This window comes from Patella vulgata, chromosome 5 (genome assembly GCF_932274485.2).
Source record: "Patella vulgata chromosome 5, xgPatVulg1.2, whole genome shotgun sequence".
Lineage (NCBI taxonomy): Eukaryota > Metazoa > Mollusca > Gastropoda > Patellidae > Patella > Patella vulgata.
Genome location: NC_065883.2, coordinates 29,636,548 through 29,663,143, shown reverse-complemented (window position 1 = coordinate 29,663,143; position 26,596 = coordinate 29,636,548). Strand labels below are relative to the sequence as shown.

Sequence of the window (26,596 nt, the reverse complement as noted above, 5' to 3'; positions counted from 1 at the left end):
TAATTTGATATCAGTGTCTTGTAAATGCTCCCATTACATGTACCTACAAAAGGAAAATATGCCACAATCCTTGTTGACTGCTCGCACGATTTAGCTACTGTGGGCATATATGTTTCGTTGGCTTGTAACCTATCTTTTTAATCATGTAGGCAGTTTTATTAGACTGGCCTCCAGTCCACGCTATTATTTTCACGATGATGTACCCAGCATATTATCAGATGTATATAATATTATAGGACGTAAGATGCGGAGAGACTTTGTATGGGGTGTTCTGGGGAAATATAAAGATCTTGTGTGTAAGAGTCATCATTCTTTCAGCAGAAGCAAACATGTCAGACCCCCTTTAAGAAGTATGTGACTTGCTATGCTGTACCTGCAAATATCATTAATAATTATAAGATAACTGTGTTCTGTTTCATATGTTGATATCAGCTGGATTTTGGTAGCCAAAATCATATCAAAAAGATTATGTAAGCAAAGCCATTCATTTTTTTCCTGGATAAATCCAATCACTGAACTTTAATTGGATGGTCAGTTTGAGAATATATTGAGTCGAGTGTGGAAAGTAAGCATTTTGAATGTACTACTTTGGGTAAACTGAAAGGATTATATCACTTTTATACTGGCTATAATCCTATGATAGCTTAAGCAGAATTATTATTTGCTAACAGTTTATGTTAGCTTAATTTAGATTTTGCGCTTGAAATATAGAGCCAAGCTATGGCCACTATGGGGGTAAGTATAAGACGAAAAGATCATAATTTATTTGGTAACATGAACACAAAGGCACCGAGTCAATAAAGTTGATATCACAGCCCTAGCTGTACATGTATACAACTTTCCACCTACTTCGGATTTATACGACGATACTTCACTCTAGCCGTAAGTGTATAATTTACACAGGAAGTAGTTCAAATGTACAAACCCTTTACATAATTTTTTTAGATAGGTATTTAATAGGGTTTTGAAGTGGCATCATTACATGCCTGTTTATAAGGATCTCCTATCCCTAATGATTAACCCCATGAAGTAGAACAAATTCACAAGCCCTTTACTTTATTCTTTTAGAACTGTGAAATTTAATAGGGTTTTGAAATGGCATCAGTATTTACCTGTTCAAGTATCTCTATCTCCAATTATTTACCCCTTCCCTTAATTTTATTTTCCAAGCTAAACTAAAGTTCATTATTATTATTATTGCACTGTAAAACCTTTCAGTGTGTAAGATATATCTCAATGTATATAATAAGTGAATAAAATCTAGAATTATCTCATATGGCATTATGACACATCTATCGGAGCATGTGTTTATAAACAGATAATGTATAGATTGATAGTTTGTATATCATAAAAATCTTCTACCTCCCATATTGTATATAAATATACCAGCGATATTAGATAGCGTCATTTGTTATTACATCATTATCATATGAGATATATCTCAACTCTCCATAGATGTAATAAACTCAGTTAATTATGTGTACTGTGCACACTGTAAAACTGTCAATTTTGATTGATTGTGACTATATACAGTATCATTGAAATTATCAGATAAGTAGTTTATGAAAAATTATGTGGAAAATGAGTTGCAAAGTAATAAAGGATTTAGCCTTAAATAAATAAAATCGTTACTAGATAGATACTAATATGAACTTGCAGAATAGTATTGAATAGTCTCTGAATTGTGTAACCAATGCTACACGATTAATTTCTTGACACCATTAATTTTACCATATGTTACTTACATGGTATATCTAATCATTTCTAATCATTGGTACCAGTACCTCTATTTATAAGATATAAAGAATGATAATGATACTTCATCAATAATAAATTTCTGACTTGTTTAGTAAGATTTCATCCCAAGTGATAGCATTTTAACTTAGTCAGAGGGATGTCTTATTTTCTGATCAGATATTTCTAATGATTTGACATTTTCCTAATAATGTACCAGTACTTAGTTAGAAGTTTGCTGAAAATAAAAGTCAACTCCTATTTCTATTTTCATATCAGTAACATTTCAAGTCTATCCACTGTCCACACTATCATTTATTGGAGCATTTATCATTGTCATCTAAAGATATAAATTTGTCCAGATCCATCCTTACACATATTTGAATCTTATATTTCCGTATCTTCTAACACATATTGGGACATCAGTGTATGCATAAGGGTTGAATGTTGTGTGGTTTTTTTCTTTAGAAATATTAAAACAGTAATTGTTGCCTTCCCATGTCCATTCTATACCCGATTTCTTGTGTGAATGACACTACTTTGGGCTATTGTTCATGACTGACTGAGTGCTACGAGAGTACTACGCTTATTGCGCCCATGTTAAAGCAGTAACTTTACCCATAGCTACGACTTCAGCTGAAGTCTAACAACTACAGACCCTTTATGGATTTGGGATGGTAATTGATTAAATATTCTGGGTGTAAATTCTTTTAGTCTCTTGAATAGTGACAGGTAAACACAGGAATATTGGTTTACCGATCCAAACATGAGAACAGTCAGAGTAGCTTTTTATATGACCACATGGAAATGTGGTCGTATATTGCCAGTCTTCCACAATTATCATCTGAATATTTTGAAATAATTATTTAAATAATTTCTGTTAATTTCTTCTGGAGTTATGGCCCATATTTCACTTTGTTGAACCTTGTGAACACTCTAACAACAAAAGTTATCATCCAATCTATGAAATTTATTTGCATCATTTAAATTAATGAAATGAAGAAGCCTATTGAATTACAGCAATTTATTTAAATTAATGATTATATTAAATTTCAGCGATTTTCGTTAATTATGGCTAGAGTTATGGCCCTTGTTTCACTTTGATGACCATTGTCATCCGATCTGTATAAAATTTGTATGCATCATTTGAATTATTGAACCAAAGAAGCCTATTGATTTTCAGCAATTCCTGTTTGATTACGTCTCGAGTTATGACTCTTGTTTTACTTTGTTGAACCTTGTTAACGCCCTTAGGACAAAAGTTATCCAATCTGTATGACATTTATATGTATTATCTAAATTAATGAAACAAAGAAGCTTTTTGAATTACAGCAATTTCTCTCAGTTACTTCTAGAGTTATGACCCTTTTTATACGCCCAAATTGAAATGTCGTTGTATATTGTCGTCGTCATTGTCCGTCCAACGTCCAAAATATTGTCGACTCTCTAGAGGCTAATGTTTCACTTTGTTGAACCTTGTTAACGCCCTTAGGACAAAAGTTATCCAATCTGTATGACATTTATATGTATTATCTAAATTAATGAAACAAAGAAGCTTTTTGAATTACAGCAATTTCTCTCAGTTACTTCTAGAGTTATGACCCTTTTTATACGCCCAAATTGAAATGTCGTTGTATATTGTCGTCGTCATTGTCCGTCCAACGTCCAAAATATTGTCGACTCTCTAGAGGCTAATGTTAATATCTGATTGACTTTAAATTTGAACACAGTGGTTAAGGTCAACGATATCCGATAATTACTGCCAGAGTTATGACCCTTGATCACTATGAAATATCTTGTGGATGCTCTAGAGGGTAAAGTTGATATCTGATTGACTTTAGATTTATACACAGTGTTTAAGGTAATGAGACGAAGAAGCCTATTGATTTTCAATGATTTTTGATAATTACTGCCAGAGTTATGGCCTTAATCACTTTGAAAAATCTTGTGGATGCTCTAGGAACCAAAGTTATCATCCGATTGACTTTAGATTTATAAACAGAGTTTAAGATCTTGAGACGATCAAGTATATTGATTTTCAATGAAATTTGATAACTTGAACAGCTAAATCCATGATATTATATGTTTCATATACTGAACGTTAGCATTGGGTAGAACTAAAAGCCAAACAATTTCTAATGATTTTCGGATAATTACTTAATGAGTTGTTACTCTTAATCAGATTTTAGTGTATTATAAATATTTTATTACCGACGACTTAGCTGCTGTGGGCGTATGTTTTGTTGCCAGGCAACATATCTTTTTACTTTGTTGAACCTTGTGAACAATCGAAAAACCTTGTATAAAATTCATATGCATTATTTATGTTAGTAAAACGAAAAAGCCTGTCGAATTTCAACAATTTCTGTAAATTGCTTCAAGAGTTATGACACTTGCTTCACTTTATTGGACCTTGTGAACGCTACAAAAAAATAAATATGCGACAAAACTTGTCAACCACTGTGATGATTGAGCTGCTGTGAGTGTATGTTTTGTTGTCTGGCACCTATCTTTGTTGTCTTGCATGTCTGTAGCAATCTGTAATAGATTGATTAAATAAAGATTTGAGGGGAGTATTTAGTTTTTATCTTCACAGTAATTACATAGAATAACTTGTATGTCATAGTAAGAATGAAATAGAATAAGCATTTTTAGCTTGTTCTTTGTCCATCTCTTGCAAAATGTGGGTATATCTTGCATGCTACCACTTGATGTTTTGGTATATCTTACTTTCATGCCGGTATGCTCTGGCTATGTTTAGCCTACTGATAATTACCAGTCTAGTAGAAAAGAAAATAGTTTCGTCAGCAAGAACATGTTCTCCATGTTTGATTATGCAATGATTGTACATTATTATATTTGTATATCATTTGTTAGCAGGTCCTCTGCCTAATTAACCTTATTTTGACATACCCGTAAAGGTGCCTGTGTTAGATTTGTTTCTGTCCTGGAAATCTTATGGGGCTAAATCCATAGATGTACCTACTGTTGGGTTTTACCCTTTCCCATTGTCAGTTTCTTTGATGAGACTAACTATATTGGTTTAGATTTCCTATTTTAGAATGATTTAACCTATCATTCTAATCTACACAAATTTGCTTTGAATTATATGACTCCACCCTCTCTATTTTTAGATATATAATGTATATTTTAAATGACAGAGATGTGTTATAAGACATCACCTAATAGAATAAATTCTGTATAAACTGTGTTCATAAAGCATGTTATCTTCACAGTAATTACATAGAATGACTTGTATATCATAGTAAGAACCAAGTAATATACTTCAGTGTCAAATGTTTAAGATGTGATAAACTCTGTGATATTACACAGTAGAATACAATCATAGCCTTTCTTTCAGCTGGTGTTTTATTAAGTGGTTTAATGATAAAGGGTATATTTGGGGGTGTCAGACTAAGTTTGTTTAATTGTTGAAAGATAGAAGCCAGCTTTCAAGTCTTTCCTTTTCTTAATCTATTAAATAATAATGTTAAGATGGACCACCCATAGATATAACGCCTGCTGGTATAGCTTTCAATTTTTTTTATATATATTATCACCAGGAATGCACAAGTCATAATCTCATGTTTTGCACATTCTGATGTAGAGTGATGATCTGAATATTTCTCAATAAATTATATGATTGCAACTATAATTGGTATCTCAAATTTTGATCGAGTTTTTAAAAATTTAGTAGTTATTGGGATAATATCCAATAGGGTTTTAATAATACTGCTTTCGTGAATTAATATATCCTGAATATCATTCTGCAAAACTGATACAACTCAAATTGCTTATGTATTGCACAGGGTAATTGAATAACGGGTTATCACTGGCAGAATACTTAGGTGAATCGTTCTCCACAAAATGTTAGAAATAGGGAAAAATTCCTGCTTCAGGGAAAATCAATTAAAGGGGCATTAGGTAAGAATAAAGAGCTGACATTTCTCGCTATAATAGTTCAGATATAGATAAGGAAAAGAGAATATGCTGAAAATTTCAGTCCAATTGCTTCACTCTGAACCTAGATATTAGCAATTCAATTTTAGGATAGCCTCGATTGTCATTTCTACGGTTGTTCCGATAATAAACAAAGTCTTGATTATCCATTTTTACGGTTATTTCATCCACAACAAAACGTATTCAAATCCACTAAATATCGTAGGCTAACAATAGCATTGAGAGTTGATTAAGGTCTTAATAAGTTAATTAATGGCTAATTTATAATTTAGATAACGTTTAAGGGCCTGAAAAAAGACCTGCAATAGGCAGATTTATCTCTTGCATAATACATGTTTAATCAATCAAATGCAAATATTAATGTTTAATACAGCAGACTTTACTATGGAAGGTGAGTAATTACTTGCACACCTAAACTCACCTAGAACGGAAAAAACCCAAAGTTAAAGTGACAGGGACACTTTAACCTATTCACTTTGTGACTATTTTCAGAACGCTACATCATTCCAACTCATTTTATTCACAACAAGGTCTAATACAGACATGCTCTAAAAGTCGTTGTCATTTTATTACTATGGGTGTGTCTTCTCATTACCATGATGTCCACAAATGATACATTTCTGTGCTTCGTCAATTTTTATGCGGCCACATGGAAAAGTGGTCCTATATTGCTGTCTATCCGTCCGTCCATCGTCCACAATTTCTTGTGAACACTCTACAGACTACATTTATCATCTGATTGTTTTGAAATTGATATATGTTGTTTGCAAAGTGAGATGAAGAAGCCTTAATAATTTCAATAGCTTCCGTTAATTTTTTCTGGAGTTATGGCCCTTGTTTCACTTTGTTGCACCTTGTGAAAGCTCTAACGACAAAAGTTATCAACCGATCTGTATGAAATTTATATGCATCATTTAAATTAGTAAAACAAAGAATCCTATTGAATTTCAGCAATTTCCTTTAATTACGCCGTGAGTTATGGTCCTTTGTTGTACCTTGTGAATGCTCTGACGACAAAAGTTATTATCCGATCTGTATAAAATTTATATATATGGTTTAAATTAGTAAAACGAACCAGCCTATTGATTTTCAGCAAATTCCGTTATTTACATCTAGAGTTATGGCCCTGGTTTCACTTTGTTGAATCTTGTGAACGCTCAAACGACAAAAGTTATCACCCAATCTGTATGAAATTCATATGCATCATTTAAATTAGTGAAATGAAGAAGCCTATTGAATGTAAGCAATTTCCATCAATTACTTCTAGAGTTATGGCCCTTGTTTTACTTTTTTTGAACCTTGTGAACGTTCGAACAACAAAAGTTATCATCCGATCTGTGTGGAATTTATATGCATTATTTGAATTAGTTAAATTAAAAAGCCTGTCGAATTTCAACAATTTCTGTAGATTACTTCCTGTGTTATAGCCCTTATTTTAGTTTTTAGAATCTTGTGAACCCTCAAAAGACGAAAATTATAATGTCATTTGTATAAAATTGTCTATTAAATGCCCCTAATTACCTACAAAAGAATGAATATGTGACAAACCTTGTCGACCGCTTGGACTATTTAGCTGCTGTGGGTGTATGTTTTGTTGCCTGGCAACCTATCTTTGGATAGGTTGGTGTAGACTTTTAAACATTGCATACCTATCTGTTTTTTTATAATCTCCCCCAATTAATCTATAACTAAGTATATAAGGTATCTTTTATGTACATGATGTCTGTGTTATATATCTCTTCTCTTTATGACTTGAACTCTTGTTCTTATAACCATGTAATGAAATCAATTGAATGAAAAGATAAATACAATTAACTTCATTTATTCACCTAATCTGCCAATTCTTCTGTTTTTATAACAATCTTAAGTGTTATAATCAAACCCTCTTTCCCTATGATGATGGCTTTATTCGTTTGTCCGTGTTCAGCCTCCCTAAATCTCATTAACTCAGACAAGATGCTGCTTAAAACTGGCTATAAATTCAAGTATATTTCAAACACTTCCAAACACACCAGTAAATTGATGTGTCTGTTTTCATCCGACAGTAGTCTTGCAGCCAATTACTACGGAAACTGTGAAATTCCTGCCAGGATAACTGTTGAATTCTGGACAGTCTGTTTCATTTCAGCCACAGCTTTTCATGTTTTTGTAGATTTGATGTTTCTATTACTACTATTGCTAAACTGGACTTCTATTTGTAATTTTATCTGGAACCAAAGGGAGCCTACTAGAAAAACGTATTTGCGTGGAACCTTACATGTAATTTCAATGGAAGTTCACTTAAAATACAGATGTGATTATGATATAAATGCACAACAAAATTGTACTGAAAGCCCCATTTTCTCTTTGGTAACAATAGCAAGGTCAAAACTTTATAATATGTATCAGCCGATGATTTTTTATATGCCCACATTTTCATGTGGACGTATATTATCGTCGCCCCTGTCCGTCCACAATTTGTTAGTGCATACTCTACAGGTCACAATTTTTATCCGATTTTGATGAAACTTGAAACACAGGTCTATCTTCCAAAGATCTTGGCATGTATCAGACTATAACTTCATGGATTATGGACCCTGATTGTACGAAAAATCACATTTTTAGCTTGTGGACCCTCTAGAGGTCACAATTTTCATTCGATTTTGATGAAACTTGAAATGCATGTTTGTAACCCAAAGATATTGGTTCCTTTTGATATACATGCATATCGAATCGTAACTTCCTGAATTATGGCCTGTGATTGTACGAATAATCGTGTTTTTCGCTTGTGGTCCCTCTAGAGGTTACAATTTTAATCCGATTTAAAATACTGTTCGAATATATCACCATTACACCATAATGTTGGTTGAGTTCGAATTCATGAAAATTGAACCAAAACTGTCGGACAAAATGGCGGCCCTGTAGCATGCAAATAGTGTAAATATATGGTATATCACAAAGATCTCGGTTCCTTTCAATAATTTCGCATATCCAAACGTAACTTCCTGTATTATGGGCCGTGATTGTTCAAAAAATCACATTTTTAGCGTGTGCTCCTGCTAAAAGTCACAATTTGTATTCAATTTTAAATTTTTTTTAAATATATCACTGTTACACCTCAATGAAGGTTGAGTTCGAATTTTGTTAAAATCTGACTGAAATTCATGGACAAAATCGCCGCTCGTTGTCACACATAGTGTAAAAGTATGTAATACCAAGGTTATGAACCATCTAGAAATAACAATTTTATCCATTTGTGATGAAACTTGAAATATATGTTTATAACCCAAAGTTTTTAGTATCTGTTGATATTCGCACACATCAGACGGTAACTTCCTGTATTGTGACCCCTGATTGTATGAAAAATTGTGTTTCTTAGCTTGTGGATCCTCAAGAAGTCACAATGTTTATCCAATTTTAAAATGTCTAAAAAATGGTCTTACATGTACATAAACAAATTATAAAAGAAAATGTTTAATGCCTTCTTATTCTTTTTATAGTTTGTTAAAACTTATCTAAATCTTTTTTTAAAATTATAATGAATTGGATTGGTATCAGATACATGTACACTTAATTTACTTCTTTGATGCTATACAATTTGAGGCTGGCTATATTGGAAATATTTGTATGTGCCATAAAATGTAATTGAAAAGTAATTGAAATGTAATTGACCATTACATGATTTTTGGAATGTAATTAATTACATTTCCAATACTCATTACTTTTAAAATCTTCCATTACTCATTACATGGCCATTACTTAAAACATGTAATGGTTACATTTCATTACCATTACCCATTACCATTACCCCAGCCCTGTTAAATACATCACCGTTCACCATAATGAAGGTTGAGTTCGAATTTCGGGAAAATCGTAACAAAACTGCCCAACAAAATGGCCGCTCCTTGTACACAAATTGTGTAAAAGTATGTAATCCATGAAGGAAATAAAATCCAATGTATAAACTACCCCTAGCCCCCCTCTCTTTATATTGTCTGCTGTGAGACACTAATGGGACTTATAAAATTATGGTATGATGTGCCAGCCAATGTCACATTCTTGTATATGAATATGAGGCATTTTGGTTGGTATGGCAGTTGGTACAACTAATGATATAACAGACTCATCATCTTGTTATTCTTTGACTTTACATAGCTAATTATTATAATAATAATCATGTGTATATGTATAGTGTGTTATATCCATACCACTAAGGGTAATGCTTAAAGTGCTACAGATAAATGAATCCTATGATAAATGAGGTTATTGGCATAATATGTACCATAGCTTTCCATTCTTAAACTTATCTGATGAGTTCACATAAATGAAGATTTTTGTAGTAATATATATCTGAATTATCTTTTTGGTTGCATATGACTTATACAATCCAATATTACCACTATTCAAATAAATATTTAGTACTATAGTAGATCATAAATTGTATTCAAATACAAAATTCATATCAGCAGAGTGACTGGTATCTTGATAGTAAAGTTATATTGGCAAGTGATGAACAAAATAATTCATTAATTGTTTTTATTTTAATATATTGATTGTTACTTGCATTTATATTGCAAGAAGTATTTCTAAATTATTGTGGAGATAATTTAGACAGAACTAAAGATGAGCATTTTATGTGATACTTCACAAGAAATGCCTTTAAAAATGCTATGAGCTACGTTTAAATTGAACAGTAATCGTTCTTTGGTGTAGTGTTGTATTTAACAAGCTGCTGTAAATCTGTTTGAATTTCATTTGATGTTTGTTTAATGTCAAATTATTTTCTTTAATGTCCTGATTTTAATTTAATCTTTTGTTTACAATTAGCATGTTTTATCTTGTTGAATTTATCTTGGGGGCTTCACAAGTTTATCCTATCATGGAAAAATCAGAGATATTAAATCTTGTTGGTTTATACCTATTTGTAATTTCATGGTGCATTTTCTTTGAAAAATATCAGTTTACTTTAAAAAAAAAAAAAAAAGCTGTAAGATTACTTTAGAAATTATGACGTGATAATAGTAGTATTATGTAACCAGGTAGAAAATGCATTTAGCATAAAACATTAATTGGAGTTCAGTTCTCAAAATGTAAATTACAGTCCTCCAGCCAATGGTGTGGTCAGGAATTAGCTAACACTAATGGCAAGATTGTGGTATAGACGATTTGGGAATTGATCCAAATAAAAGGAGCCAATAAAAAAAATGTTATAGAATAAGCATGTGGTCCAAAAATATATCAAAAGGTAGTATAATATGTAGCAGTGACGACAAGGCAGAAGATAACCATAAATACAATTAGTAAATACTATCAATTGAAGTAGAAATAATTGATATTTGGGTAATCTGCTTCAGTTGAGTCAAGCTGAAATACCAACAAGGATTAGCAGAGAAGAGCTCAAGACAAAGTTTAGTTGAATGGATCAAAAATAATTTTCTTATTTTGCATGTTATATCTCCACTATTTTTTTTTCTGGAAATTTGTGTGGTAAATTTAATTTTTTCAAGTGTTGTACATTATTGTAAAAATGAGTCTACAGATGACTTTTTTCAAATTTATCCAAACTGACTTTTGTTTCCGTCTAATTTCAGTTGAAGTATGAAGATGCGGGTTGGGAAATGTATTGATAATAGACCATATCCTGAACCATTAAAGAGTGTGAGACCAATATCACAGACTATGATATAATTCTGAAATTTTGAGTAGATAAATCATAAGATAACTAGTTACTTTATTGTTGGATATTGATGACATCAAGGAATGATATCCATCAGATACTTCTTCAACCATAAGCTTGACAGTGGTTCCCTTTTAGAGCATTATGATGAACTAATTATGAGTGTAATATTTTTGTGATTCATAGTTACATTATACGAACAAGATCTTATACCTGGCAATCTGTTTTTATTATATATGGATGTCAATGTTCTGCAATCAGTGTTTTAATTCTTATAGACTGTTTTAAATCATCATTTAGTATTAAAATAAATACTTTTCTTAAAACCAAGTTGAAAAGGAAATCTTGTTGTTAGCAAAGGAATAATTTTGTAATACATTATTGGCTTGACTATGTTTTTGAATAATTACAAGATGTGAATATATATATATATATATATATATATATATAAATAAAACGACATAGCTAGTTGTAACTGTATCATAAAATTATACTCTTCTTGCAGATCATTATGTTTTCAAAGTGGCCTGTTTGAAACAAATGGGATTTGGAATTCATAGTTTACATTTTCATGTTAGTCACCCAAATCAGTGCTTGTGTAAATCAAAGAAATAATTCATATCTGTAAAAATAAGTCATGTCATAGATCAGTTTTCTAAATGCCCAAACATTAACTCTTAATTTTGATTAGATTATGTATTGCAAAGTTGTAATAAGAATATAGTTATCTGCGAAGCTGTGCTGTACAATTTTAATGTACTGTACATTGACCATTATTACCACCTTTTCAATTATAGGTGTTACTAATCTCATATTTGTCTTTTTTTTTTAATCTGTCTGTGTATATGTGCCTAACAACTATTTAAATATTCATTTTCCATCTGTAAATGTTCATGGGTGAATTGGATCATTATATTTGTAATACCTAATTGAATGGTTTTATAAGTGCTCTCTTCAAATATTTAAGAAATATCAGAAGAGACTAAATGTTTAATAATATCTGAAAAGTAGTCTTTTAATTTTATAACTCCATAATGGAGACTGGAAAAATATCATTTTAATTTCACTGTCTAATGGTGTTGTTTAATATGTTGTAAATGATATAATTGTTAATTACACAGATTTTAGCCCAAATAAAGATTATGTGAATAAAGAGGTTTGTAGAATTAAAAAAAGATATGGCAGGAAATCAGCAAACATTTAGTATAATTTGAACTAATATCTTTTGGATGTTTTAATTCAGATAAGAACAAAAACGACCCAAAAACAAATATGTCCAAATACTCAAACTTAAATTGATTCATTGATAGTTAAATCACATTCAACTTTTATAATTCTATAACTTGGTATACAATCTGACATATAATTTACAAAGAATCATTTCAACATGAATTAAAGTGAAGATTAATTCAAACATTTATGGTAGGTTTTGTATAGTGTGGCCAAAGTGTTTAAGAATTCATTACAATTTCAATCTACATAACCATCTACATATTGCACATGAAAACTGATTTTTTTTTTTTTTACAATATATTATGAAGTAACAAGGAAACCATTTGCTGAAATTTTTCCAAACTCCTATCTGATTGAAATACAAATCTATATTTCGTTTCGATTTTCTATACTCTCGATGGCCTCTATTACATAAAGATCTGACCAGTTGTAGTGGGAGGTCTAGTCGGGGGTCATACGAGTGGCTTTTGTCCCTATGTTGTCGGCGTTGATGTTTCTAGTAGGATACCCACAGTTCCGTGCGTTGCACGCCAAGAACTCGCTGCCACAGACCGTTCCATTGGCTAATCCCTCACGTCAACTAGAACCTGGATTATATAACAACTCTTCCAGATCCTAGTGTAGTAAAGACAAGTCAAACGAAATTTTGAACTATAAAAAATGAAACAAAATAGGATCTATCTTTTAAATCAGATTGTCCGAACTCCGATTTCCACCTGGAGATTTGGTGGAGATGCCTTTAACTGAACATTTGTGTCAAATTATTTGACGTTTGTGTGAGCGCAAAACATGCAGCGTGTAGCGGAATAGTTTGGATTAAGGATCATCATTTGAATCATTGCGGCCCGTACTATATCCGTTGAAATTAGCGCCCTTTGGTTCGAGCGCCCCGCACCTGTAACGAAAACGTAACGCATTAATCTCAAATGCCATTGATTTACTGGCGACATCATTTATTTAACTTCGTTCATGTTGTTCATAAATACTTTTGTTGGGGATTTCATATTTTACTGATTGATGCATATTACTTTCCTGAAGATTTGAAAGGAAAGTTACATGTATATTTACTTTTGTATCGTTACCAATTATTCTGATAAGGACTAACAATATCGAGATAAAGTCAGATCAGGGAGATTATCAAAATCACCAACAAAAAAAAAAATGTAACTTTGTTCCGCTGATCATAGGTTTATAATGCGGAAATGGTAGTTGCCATTTAGGTTGATGGAACCCCTCCTACATTTCACAAGGTAATGAACTAATATACTGACGCTTGAGCATAGATGCTTTTTTAACAGCGAGCATGCACCACCTTTTCCCCTGTGTTTCAAAGTCTTATTTCTGGTGAATATTTCTTTGATTTATCAGTCATATTCCAACGATATACTTTAAAACCAGTAGCAAGCCTTAGTAATTTGAGAAGTTGTGATTTTACTTTATGGGGTGATATATATATATATATCCTTCCTATTAATAGGCATGGTCATTATCCTCACTATCATTGTCAAAGTCGTTACGATGAACCCATCTTCAACTCGAGCATGTAATATCTATTCTCAAAGAACCGGTTTTATATATAAATTACTGCTGCGTCATTCCCGTAAAATGGCTTTCCCAAAACAAGTCAGTTTTTTTCATATTTCAGGTAAATAATATGATTTATATACTTATAATATCTGTCCGGTATGGCTATTATTGATTAAAAATTAATACTATATTAGCCTATTCGTTCAATGTCTTGGACTTATCCCATTAACTGTGTTATAACTCAAATTGCATATAAACTTAGTACTCGAACTTGAGATTCTACACCAGTTTACAGAGTCTTAAGCCTGGCGCCCACTAACTACAAATGTCGTAGCGTTAAATTGTAAGACTGGGGGAATGCAGAAGACATCAGCAGTGGAACCATTTCTAGGCGCCCACTGGCGATTATTTAGCTTGCTGAAGCAGAGAACATTTTTTTTATGTAACGCGAAATGCCTTGGAAATCACAACCAATTTGCAGGCAACGGGTTCGACTAAATTCGATATACATTGCCGTCGCTGTGGGTAATGTTTTCAAGCAGTATAGATCGCCACCGTTGTCGAGTGTCACTTTCAGTCCCGATATAAATGTCTTCAGATTGGTGTTATTCATATTATTGTCCCCCGCCTTTTGGAATAAACAGGGGACTATTAAAATAAGTTTGTCTGTCTGTCCGTCACACTTTTTGGGAATGTCTAAACTTAGTGCAGGTGTTTATTAGGTCAATGCCTTGATGGAGTTCGAAGATGAGCATTTTCCTGCTTAGGGTAAGCAGAGATAAGCAATTTGATTGGTTGGTGCTTTGGGGCACGATAACTTTAGTTCTAATTAAGTGAGAGTGATCAAACTTGGTGTACCTTTTCATCACATCAATACTTTGACTAAGTTCGATGATGTATATTTTCTGCTGAGGGTAAGCAATTGGTGTAGACATTCATTGGGTAAATGCCTTGATGTACTTCGATGATGAACATTGTCTGCTTACGATAAGCAATTTGATTGATTGATGTTTTTGGACGCGATAACTTTGGTTATAATTAAGTGAGAGCGATGAAACTTCGAGTATAGATTCATTTTATCATTACCTTGACTAAGTTCGATGATGAGAATTTTTGCTTCTAAGGAGCGATAAGCTATTTGATAGGTCAGGACTTTGGAACATTACAACTCTGCCTTTAATTGAGGTAGAATGTTTAATCTTGATGTAAATGTTCATTATATGAATGTCTTGATTGGGTTCAATGATTAACATTAAAGCTAAGCAATTTCTTTGACTTTGATTCTATCTGATAGAGAGGGATGAAACTTAGCCTATATTTGATAATCAGTTTGATTTCTCGATACTTTTGAAAAAGATAAATATGCAATTAATTATGGGCCATCTATTTATTTCGGCGGGGGAGGGGGAGGGCGGCGGGGTCACCAGCCTCACTGTTGGCTTGTCTATACCAACAATATGATAAATTAAAATCAATTATCATATCTACGTCAAGAATAATCACCCCATGTGTGCAAACGGTATCCTTATTCTTCCAAAATAGAAAAACAACCGAATCGCTTTTACTTTTTGTCATCCATAATCGGTAAAGTATAGCCCTGTTTGAATATTATATAACCTATTTAATCATTTGAGAAAGTACAGCATTGTTTGAAATTATATAACCTATACAATCATTTGAGAAGGTACTATACCGTACCGTGTGAATATTTCATAACGTCAACCGAAATCTAATTGCCCTGTAAATACATGTATATAACGTTATTGACCAATTGTTTACCGTAATTGATAATTTTAGTCTTGTTTCTCCATCATGAGGTGATTCTGTTATTGTAGAAAGTCGTTACGGCTAATCCAAATTCCATGCCATCGACTCGAACAGCGATATCTGTTCTCAGAGAATCGGTTTTATGCCAATTTCCGCGTTATATTCCGAACATAGTATCCCCAAAACAACAATGTTGCGAAGTCTTACGGTTAAGTTGGGAGTCGGCGTGTCCGGAATAAAAAAAATAAACCGGATGATTCCAGCTATTTAAATATCGCCACCGCGTAGTAGATTCACATTTTCCGCTTCAGTAGTTGATGGTCACCCTCAATCAGAAATAAATGTTTCCGGGATATCCAACGATTCAGATTTCAAAGGGCACCAGTATGAAAATGAAAATTCTTAAAAATCTAGATGCAGATTATGGCTTTATCATAAAGACCCTACTGTTTACCAGTGGTAATCATTGAATATTATTAGCAGCGGTGGGATTAGGCCATTGAATTGAATGTAATTACGTGATAATACCAATAGACAATGCCAGCACAACGAACGAGTTCAGGCAAACTTAATTGGCTCAACCACACCATCAACAGCATTGAATAACGTTTCAGTTTACAGACAATATTATTGTTGTGGTGCACATTTTGTACAGAATGACATTTTTTTACCGACATCAGGAGAGAAAGAATTAACGGACACAGAATTTCTAAAAAAAGAAATGCCAGATGAGACTTGAAGAAAACACAACTTGAATCATGACGTTCTCAATGAAAAAATATGTACAGGCTGAATTATTATATAACAGTATTGATGATGCTGGTCGATACAACTGTGCCATTATGAAAATAAACCTATTTACAATTGAAAATGAGTAAGGCGTCTCTTTGATAGGTGATTGTATAGCATAGAGTCGGAATCTGCATGGCATCTTTTTTCCGATGACGGTCGAGGGGACGTTCGGAATTTACAAGGATTGTTAACTTTGATTCCGATCACTTCCGAAATGATATCCCTGAAACTATGTGTGTATTCAATATTCATACATGCCCGTGTCGCAGATGTCGGCTGAAAGATGCAGATAGTCAAGGTCATCTGTTGTATGTACGGATATTGCCCTTAAACGGCGTTTTCGTTATTTATATCTCCAGCAGGTGGTTGTTATGCAAGACAATCTCACATTTTGCAAGGGGTGGAGTAGAACAGGCCAAATCGACAGGGCTCATGATGTCATTGCCCAATCTTTTAAATCGATTTTTTTAAAACAAAAATGTAGCCTATATCTCGTTTACAGGCAAAGGCGTTATCGACGGAGCGGAGGTTACAGTGTAGGGCCCCACTCCCAAATATTTGACGACCGCTAACACGTTTTGCTGCTATTCCAGCTCGTGAATACAGCAACTTCGAATTCCAATTAATCAATCGTCGCGGGGTATGGGGGCTGGAATAGCAGTAACTTCGAAATGTCCAATCGTTTTGCAACCGGAATCCCACACTATGCTGTTTTGAATTCCAACCACCCGATCAGACTGTTGCAGCTGCGTTCACAAATAATAATCGATGCGTAAAAGGCAGGGGACATAACCCAAGCAGTTGCGGGATGATGCGCACGAAAATTGAATCTACATCGGGCACAAATTGTGGCCTCTGGAGGGTTCTTCCAGGGGGCATAACCGAAAACGCTGTATTACTATTAGCACTAATTAATCCAAGACCTTTTGATCCTTAAAGATGGGTTCCCGCGAACAAACTGGGTGATTTAATGGTATATATATGGACTAAAAACATATTCAAACTAATTAATTTGTCATAACTTTGCTTCAAATCCTTCTCAAACATTGTAATTGCGAAGGAATGTCCTGCTATAAAAATTCGATCAAACCAGGTCATGTTTACGTCACCTGACTTGCCTCTCTTGGAAGTCACAGGAGAATTCATTGCATACATAAGACGATGTAAATGCGAAAGAGGCCGCAATTTGTAACCCTCGGTCCTGCACCACTGACAAGGAGAAACCACGTTGAAAAATCCCGATGACATTTCTCGGCCAATGCAGGGATCGAAGATTTTGATGAAACTTACAATGCATGTTTATAACCCAAAGAACTTTGTCCCTCTAGAGGTCACAATTTGTATTCAATTTTAAAAAAAACCGTTTAAATATATCACCGTTACACATCAATGAAGGTTGAGTTCGAATTTGTATTCAATTTTAAAAAGCTTTTGAGTATATCACCGTTACACCTCAATCTGACCCAAAATTCCGGACAAAATGGCCGCTCCTTATACGCAAATAGTGTAAAAGTATGTAATACCCAGGTTATGGACACTCTAGAAGTCACATTTTTTTTTATCCGATTTTGGTTAAACTTGAAATGTATGATTATAATCCAACGATCTTGGTTCCTTTCGATTTTTTGCGCATATCGGACCCTAACTTTCTGGATTATGTCCCCTGATTGTACGAAAAATTCACTTTTTTTTAGCTTGTGGACCCTCTAGAGGTCACAATTTGTATCCTATTTTCAAAAACGTTTAAACGTATCACCTTAATGACGGTTGAAATCGCATTTCGTGAAAATCGGACTGAAACTGCCTGACAAAATGGCCGCTCCTTGTACGCAAATAATTTTTAAAAAAAGTATGTAATAACAAGGTTGTGGACTGTTTAGAAGTCACAATTTTTATCTGATTTTGATTAAACTTAAAATATATTTTTATGTCCCTTTCGATATTCACACATTTCAGACCATAACTTCCTTTATCTGGCCCTGATTGTACGAAGAATCGCTATTTTTTTTTTTAAATTTTTTTTAGCTGGCTACTTATTTTATTCCCCCGCGTACTATTTAATGTACCCATTCATACTAAACAGGAAATATTTTTTATCCAGATATACTTAATTTTAATAATTGTTTAAGAATTTAATTTTCAGAAGAAGAAAAAAAATATTGAGGGCTAATAAACTAGCCCGAATGGCATCCCTATCAGTGATAGGGGCCAAGCGAATATATACTGCGGATCAGTTTGATTGATTTGCAGGTACACTGATTTAGTAAAATTTGGATAACTACTACTGTCGCGAATTCCTGAAAATGGTTTGATAAACTGCATGGAATCAAGAGGCCGGGCACTCCAGCCACGGTAGTGGATCATTCTAAGGACTTCTTAGCCTTTGAGCAAGCCTTGTAATCCTTTGATTACACAAAGGTTACTGGCCTATAACTCTTAATTTCCAATTAAACTGACCCAAAACATAAAGGTGAAACCCTACCGCATAATTATTTGATTTGATAAAATCCAACGGCTATGCAATTTTTCATTCCTTTTTCCCACTAAAAATGGTCGCGTAACAAGAACTAGGATGCTCAAACTAACTCGCACGTGATCAAACGTAATTTTCCATATATAGAGTCCATTCCCATGTTTAGCTCCAAATAGTATTTGGTTATATAAACAAATTCTTGTAAAGAAAGAGATGGGTGGGCTATGTGACGTGACATCCGGCGAGATTTTACGTGGGGTGATGTCATGGTGCCATGTACATTATTAGAACATCGCTTCGAAAATGTAAATTGCATTACCACATAGAAAAACTGTTCGGAAACTATTTTAGTGGCCCACTCCTCACTATTTGTAATAGAATTACAAACTGTGATGGTATGTGTCGAGAATTGTGCGTTTTCACTTGCGCAAATCCTGTACAATATTGCATCTAGCAGGGTATACCCGTTGAGAACGGTAGGTATGGCATTACCGCGTTTATTTTTCCCGTTTACTTATTGAGACCGATGGAGATCGTATGTTATCTTCTACAATAAGAGATTCGAATGAGGATATTTCCCGCAAATGAAGAGCATTTACCAAGAGCGAAACGCGTCCTTTGCAGCCTATGATTCAATCAGTCGAATTAGAAAGACGTCTTCTCAAATTCTGTACTTAAGTAAACTAACTAAAAACGTTATCGGTTTAATTAAACGCCATGAAATCAACTGGGTTTTAAGGCCATATTATTGTGCACAAACGGGTTAATGAGGAATACGTCATGCAGTGTGCTAAGAGGGACATTTCCATCTACTCTTATAAGAATTCCTACTAGCAACGGTTCTTTTATTTGCACTCCAACTTGTACATGGGGTCTCGGTTTTCGTCCCATTCGAACGACTACATACAACACTGGCGAGAAGAAACTAGGCTGGAAAATCCCGTGGAAATTTCTCGACAACACCTGATCGAACCTCGGTGCCCCTGGTTAGTTAATCTTTATTTTACTCACTGAACTGTCGCGCCTCGTTAGCTATCCGGAAGGTAAAAGCAAAATAACTGATACAAGATTATATCAAAGATGGATATGCTTATGTGTCAGACTAATGTGTATCATCATTATACAATGCGCTGGGCAGCTAACCAGGAGTCCCGGGGTTCGATCCCGTTGTTGGCCCAGAAAGTTTTTCGGGATTTTCCCTTATGATTTCCCCCTATTGGCCAAGGTCGGTGTTCTAGACAAGAAGCGGTGTCTGTTCGTTCAAGTGAGAAGAAACCCAGTGTTCATGCCAGTTGGTGTGCCCGTAAAGGAACCCTTGGTAGTTGGCACTGGCGAAAACATAGCTTTCTCATAGCACACTATATGACATGTGTCGTCTTCATGGGCCTGTTTTTACATGACGTTAAACCGTATTATTTCATTTCATTTACATGACTCCAAACTGAAAACTACACAAGGTCCATAAGAGCTCTCCTACCGCTATGAGGGAGAGGCGTGCTAACGCAAAACCAGTGATTTGGCAGTGTGATGAGGTCATTATAGTTCATCGAAATCTATCGTTTATTACCATTTTATTTTAGGAGATCAAACTTTCTAGAATCGTCGTTTGAAAACATCTAGAAATCATGGAAACATCTGGAAACCCTGTTTAGAAATAATTGGAGGGTTCTAGAAATAGTTCTAGAAAGTTTGGGAGAATGTTCCCGAAAAACTATATAAGCCAGATCAGGCCAGTGCGTGGGCAAAACTTTCTTGGCACTTCGTAAGATTTTGTTTGCTATTTCGTTCTGTTGCACTTATTGTGCTTTTTTTGAGAGAAAGTATCTCTCTGTTTTATATTGTGCTGTTTTGAGAGACTTGATCTCTCTCTTGTAAATCAAGTTTAGGATTACTGTTGTGGATTATTACCATGTCGGATTATACCGATTCGAGGATTTTCATCCCGAAAGTTTTGGATCTTCAAGATCCTGTGTAATTTTGCCAACTTTAGAATTGCTACGGCAACGCCGAAAAGACATCTGTAAGGGACTGTCTACAAACTACTACTTCGAAGCAGTAGAAGCACCGAGAGCAAAGAAGACTGGTAAAATTGGACTGAATACTGCGAGTAATCCTGTACATTGACTCTGATCAACGCTGTTATACTCCTACTTACACCCATTTGTTCCAATATCATTTTATCATTTGTATATATATATATTTAAATCGGTTGTTGTGTAGATATTTTTGATCGAGGTATTTTGTGGATCTTGAATCGATAATCGGAGATTGTAACAGTACGCGTTTTGCCTGATTTTAAACAACCCCGACTACGTCCCACCCGTAAAATATTTCATTATCTCGAGAAAAATAAAAGATGCTAGATAAATCAATAGTGTCCCTAACTGTCGTTTCTTTTTTTACCATCATTATTTATATATCTATATATTCCGCTTCTTTCATGATGTAATGAGTACCAACTGTAGCGCTGGCAACAATATGTGTTTTATTGTCTTGCATAAAGAGACCAAAGATATCATGTGGATTACACGACGTTACGACTGCAATCACCAGATGGTATCGAAAGTTTACTTTGTCGTGTTTCGCCATAATACTGTCGTTAAAACTGTTTTGAAACAAGCAGTTTCACATGTCCACTATCAGTCACCGTATAATATGGCCACGATAGCCTTGTTATATAGGAATGTCATGACGTCATGCTCGGAATCCGACAATAAAAAGACATGTAACTTGTGATTACCGTAGATTGTAAATTGGTAAGAAGGAAACTAGAAAAAGTGTATCAATCATTTACATAGGTAGCAGCATAGATCGACTGAACGGAATTGATTTACAAGGAAATTCTATATCGATCAAATCATACTCTGAGACTCCAATATGTAATATTTTGCTAATTTCGTACCTATGAGAAAAATCTAACGTTAGCTATTTAATGAATTAAAGGACGTGATTCTCATTAGCAATTATTTTGGTTTTTAATTACGGAGAAATTTTATTTTGTTATTTTTGGTGGTGATAAAGAATGCCAGTTTGTACAAAAAACGTTAAAAGTTATTGCTGTTCGTAACTAAAGAATCGCATGTGAATGAAAAACGTGGATAAATAAGATATTTCCTACAAGAATATGTGTGTATTTTTAAAATGCACTTGGTTCGTGTGATGTTTATATATTTAGAGAAATTTATTAGAAATCTTGGTTTTATCAGGGATTTTCCTACCAGATACAGGATGTTTAGCTTTAAATGTTGATTTATTGTCCTTTCTTCATATGAAATATAGACAAGACAAGATGGCGGCTCTACGATAACACATTAAATACTGAATTAAAGCAATAAAAGAAACTCGATATGGTGTTTATATGCAGTATGTCTTTAATATACACTTGATCTACACTTGGCAACATGAAAGGAGAAGTGTTGTCAAGTGTGTACACATTGATTATAACTTTACAATCAAGACAAACGTTTCACGAAAAGCCTTCAAATGCTACAAATCACCCATCTTGATAGGCACCGGCTGCTTTTCAAAAAGCTGTATTTCTTGTCTAACTACACCTAGTTGAGAGAATAAAAAAGGTAAACGATTTCTTAAGATAAGCATGGTGTATTGGATCTAAAATAAAGTTGTGGAATCCCTTTCGTTGGAAAAAGTATTTGTTGTAGTAACACTACTAACAGGTTATATTTTATCCCGATTCATAAATAATGCATTCATTAATGGAAGAGCTGGTACATACATAGAACTGGAGACTAAATATATTCCGTGATATGGTGAGACGAATGCAGATTTAGATTAACAATTTATATGCAAATATCTAGCTGGAATCTAAATAGATTTCTTGATATGGAAAGAAAGATGTAAATCCGGACCCAGTAGTGATTGATATGCGAAGATAGCTGAGACTATTCCTTGACATACTTAGACTTAGGACTAAATAGATTCATTGATATGCTGAGATAGGTCTAAAGAGGTTGAATGGTGATATGCTGAGAATTATTAAACCTAACTGAGAAGTTAGTAAACAAAGACTAAACTTTAATGTTTCATATGCTGAGAAGTCAGTAATTTGATACTAAATGTTTGATAATCTTAGAAATAAGTAAATTGGGATTAAATGTGGTTTGACATGATGAGAAGTAAGTAAATTGGGACTATACTGGGGATCAATATGCTGATGATGTAGTAGGTTGAGTCTAAATGGCATTTAAGAATTGGGACCAAATGTGTTTAATGCCTTGAGAAGGAAGTAAACTGAGACTGAATGGTGGTAACTTTGATTTGAGAAAGAATATTAATTGTAATTTACAATTGTTCCAGCGCTGGGAAGGAAAAACAGGTTACAGGGTTAGTCCTGTTGATTAATAAATCTACATAAAGATGGTTTAATAGACCTATTGGGTGTTTTACGACAGTTATAAGAATGAAATGAATTATAACCTATCAGTGGCATATATCTGTCAACACCTCGAGTACTTCTGGTTTCAAATGGCGAGTTTATGTTCTCATTACTTTAAACGATGCTTGTGTTTGATGGCTTGTTAGATGAGTCTGATGGGTCTCATAATGTAAATACTACAGATATGTGGAATAAGCTTGTGAACTTAATTGCTCGAATAGTTCTTCGCTGTTGTTGCCTCCACTTCCATTGAAAACAGTACATTCAACAATAAAATCAGGCGGGTGTAGTCTACGAAAAGAATATATTATTGGTTTAATATTCTACAATTTGTCTTGGATAATATTCGCGGCAGATGAGAGGGGTCAAATTCTTCCACTGGATCTGCTATACCAGAATTCAATTTATGTGTTTTTCTTTTGGCGATAACTCTCGAGGTCTGGACAATGACAAGAGAAGTCTTTAAAGTCAATTTAAAACATTTTTACTGCAAAAGCTTGTAGCTGAACGAAACTGCTGGATATCCAGAATCTTGAGAACTTGGAGGCTATCTAATATACAGGCCTGGTGATGTTCAGATCCAACAGAAATCACTATCCGCAAAATTAGCTTTTGGTGTCACTCTTTAATATGTTTTATTTACATATTTGCTGAGAGTTGTACGACCGGCATTTTATAATATATATGCGTAAGGGTAAATTAAAATTTAAAGGCACATTATAAACAATTTGAGTAAAGAGCTGGTCGTTCTCGCTATACTATTTTAAAACTAGATAATGCAAAATGAATATATTGAAAATTTCATTCAAATTACTTTATTTTGAGTGAAGTTATCAACGGTTCTAGTTTTGACAAGATGTGTGCATCGATTGTAACCACCGTACTGGTCATATGAGTCGTAAATACCGTTCCGACGCTTATTTTTAAACCAGTTCAAAATCGGCGAGTTTTTTTAAGACAGGGTCGTGTTGCGTTCACACGTACTATAAGCCAAACCAGTTTAACTATTCTGGCCTCATCGGTAGGAGGTTAGAGTTAACTTCATATTCTTTATTCGGTTCTTGCACACTTTCGAAAACACGGGCACTGCATGACGCCGCCATTTTCCCAGGAATTTAACTTACTGCGTACTGCGCATGTCCAATGCGAGCTGGGGCCGTTTTTTTTTAAACCAATCCGTTCAGACGGCCAAGATAAACTAGTTTAAAATTAAAAAAAAGCCTTGTCGCGAGCTGGAGTTTTTAAACTGGTTTATTTGCCCACATTTTTGCTCAGACAACAAAGTTAAACTGGTTTAACGATCTCCTTGGTTTTTAAACCAGTTCAACTTAAGCATCTGGACGGGCTATTAGCCTCGCTTCTCCACTTTTAAATTAAATATTAGATCTGGCCTTCGAGCACTCCACCATCATGGCGTCTTTTATTTGTAATGAATGTTTAACATCTACTTTTCTGCACCCAACCGAGAAAGCGAAAACTTACAGTCATAGGACGTACGTCATGCGAGTGTGCTATGAGTGAAGTTTTATTGATTTTTTAACAACTTCATTAAAATTTTATATCATGGGCTACTCATTGTAAATGATGTATTAAAGTGGCATTATGGAAGATTAGATAAAGAGCTGACAGTTCTCGCTCTTATAGTTAAAAAACAGATAATGTAAAGGAAATATTCTGAAAATTTCAGTCAAACTATACCTCACTAAGTGCCGAGAAATCCTCATTTTAATAACACTGTAGCCTCGATTGACATTTTTATACCGTTACTACGATAATAAAAAAAAGTCTCGATATTATCCACTTTTACGGTTAATCATTAACCGTCGTTGTACCGAAGATCGGATTCGAATCTGTTGAAAATGGGACCCATCAGATGGCATCGAGAATTGATTATGGTCTTGTCATGTTAATAAATGTCAAATTAATAATATATATAACATTTAAGGGCAAAAGAAAGACCTACAAGAGGCAGATTTAGCTCTTACATAATGCCTGTTTAATCTATATATACAAAAAGAATTAATATAGATCTTTTTCAGATTGAATGCTTCTTTTTATTTTTGGAACCAGGAACTGTGCCGCAAGCGCAACTGGTCTTGTTCTTCTTGGGGGTTACGCTCTTCGAAAAATAAAAAGAAGCCCAGGACTACGTCAATTCAAGGACAATCGACGGCACGTGTGTTCCTTGTACAATTGCGCGTCGATTGACTGACTTCCATATTTGATAAACTGCCACAATTCCAAAATGGTGGCGATGACGTACTTTGAAGGGGTTTTTTTTCTCCCTCCTAATGATTACCCCAGTTTTGTGCGACAGGCACAAGCTGTCATCAATTGGACAATTTAAACTTATCAAGTTTATAAAGATTATAAACCACCGTTGTTAATCGGGTGTCAGTTCTTATTTAAACAAATACAGTTGTTGTGTTATCGTAGAATAAATAGCTGTAAATAACATACCTGTCTCATTAGCATCACATTATAATTTAAAATTACCTTTATTTTAACAGTTAAATAATTATAAACATTAAACTGACAACGCTATTTCACGTGAATTGGTGTCGAACGTGCAAGCCCGTATACTTTTGTTCTGCTTTACTAGGAACATACGAGGTCTAATCGCTTATCTTCTTCCCTAATTGTGGTAGAATGTTCAAAATTGGTGTAGGTGTCTGTTAGGTAAATGCCTTGACAGAGTTCGATCATACGCATTTTCCACTGGGGCTAAGCAGAGATAAGCAATTTGATTGGTTAGGACTTATGGGCACGACAACCCTGCTTTTAATTGAGGTATAGATGTTCATTAGGCGAATGTCTTGACCGAGTTCAATGATTAATATTTCCCGTTAAAGCTAAGCAGAGCTAAGCAACTTCATTGGTTGATGCTTTGGAACAAGATAATTTTGATTCTGATGGAGAGTGATGAAACTTAGTGGATAGTTTCACTGCCAGGTATTTCGAAACCTGATTTGAATTTGATCGTGAACATTTTATGCTTAGACTAAGCATAGATAATCAGTTTGATTACTCAATACCTTTGAAAAAGATAAATGTGCAA

At 34.1% G+C, this 26,596-nt stretch overlaps 1 protein-coding gene across 2 annotated transcripts in view; it reads left to right on the top strand.

Annotated features, from left to right (window-relative positions):
• Positions 1 to 26,596, top strand: part of LOC126820488 (YLP motif-containing protein 1) — a 75,283-nt gene that overhangs the window by 31,517 nt on the left and 17,170 nt on the right. The window contains exon 21 of one of the 2 annotated variants that reach the window (XM_050548495.2): positions 11,265 to 12,506. The exons of the other annotated variant lie outside the window; for it this stretch is intronic. The gene's annotated coding sequence lies outside the window, so the exon portion shown is untranslated. Of the gene's footprint in view, positions 1 to 11,264; positions 12,507 to 26,596 lie in introns of those variants that run through there. 2 annotated transcript variants of the gene reach the window in all.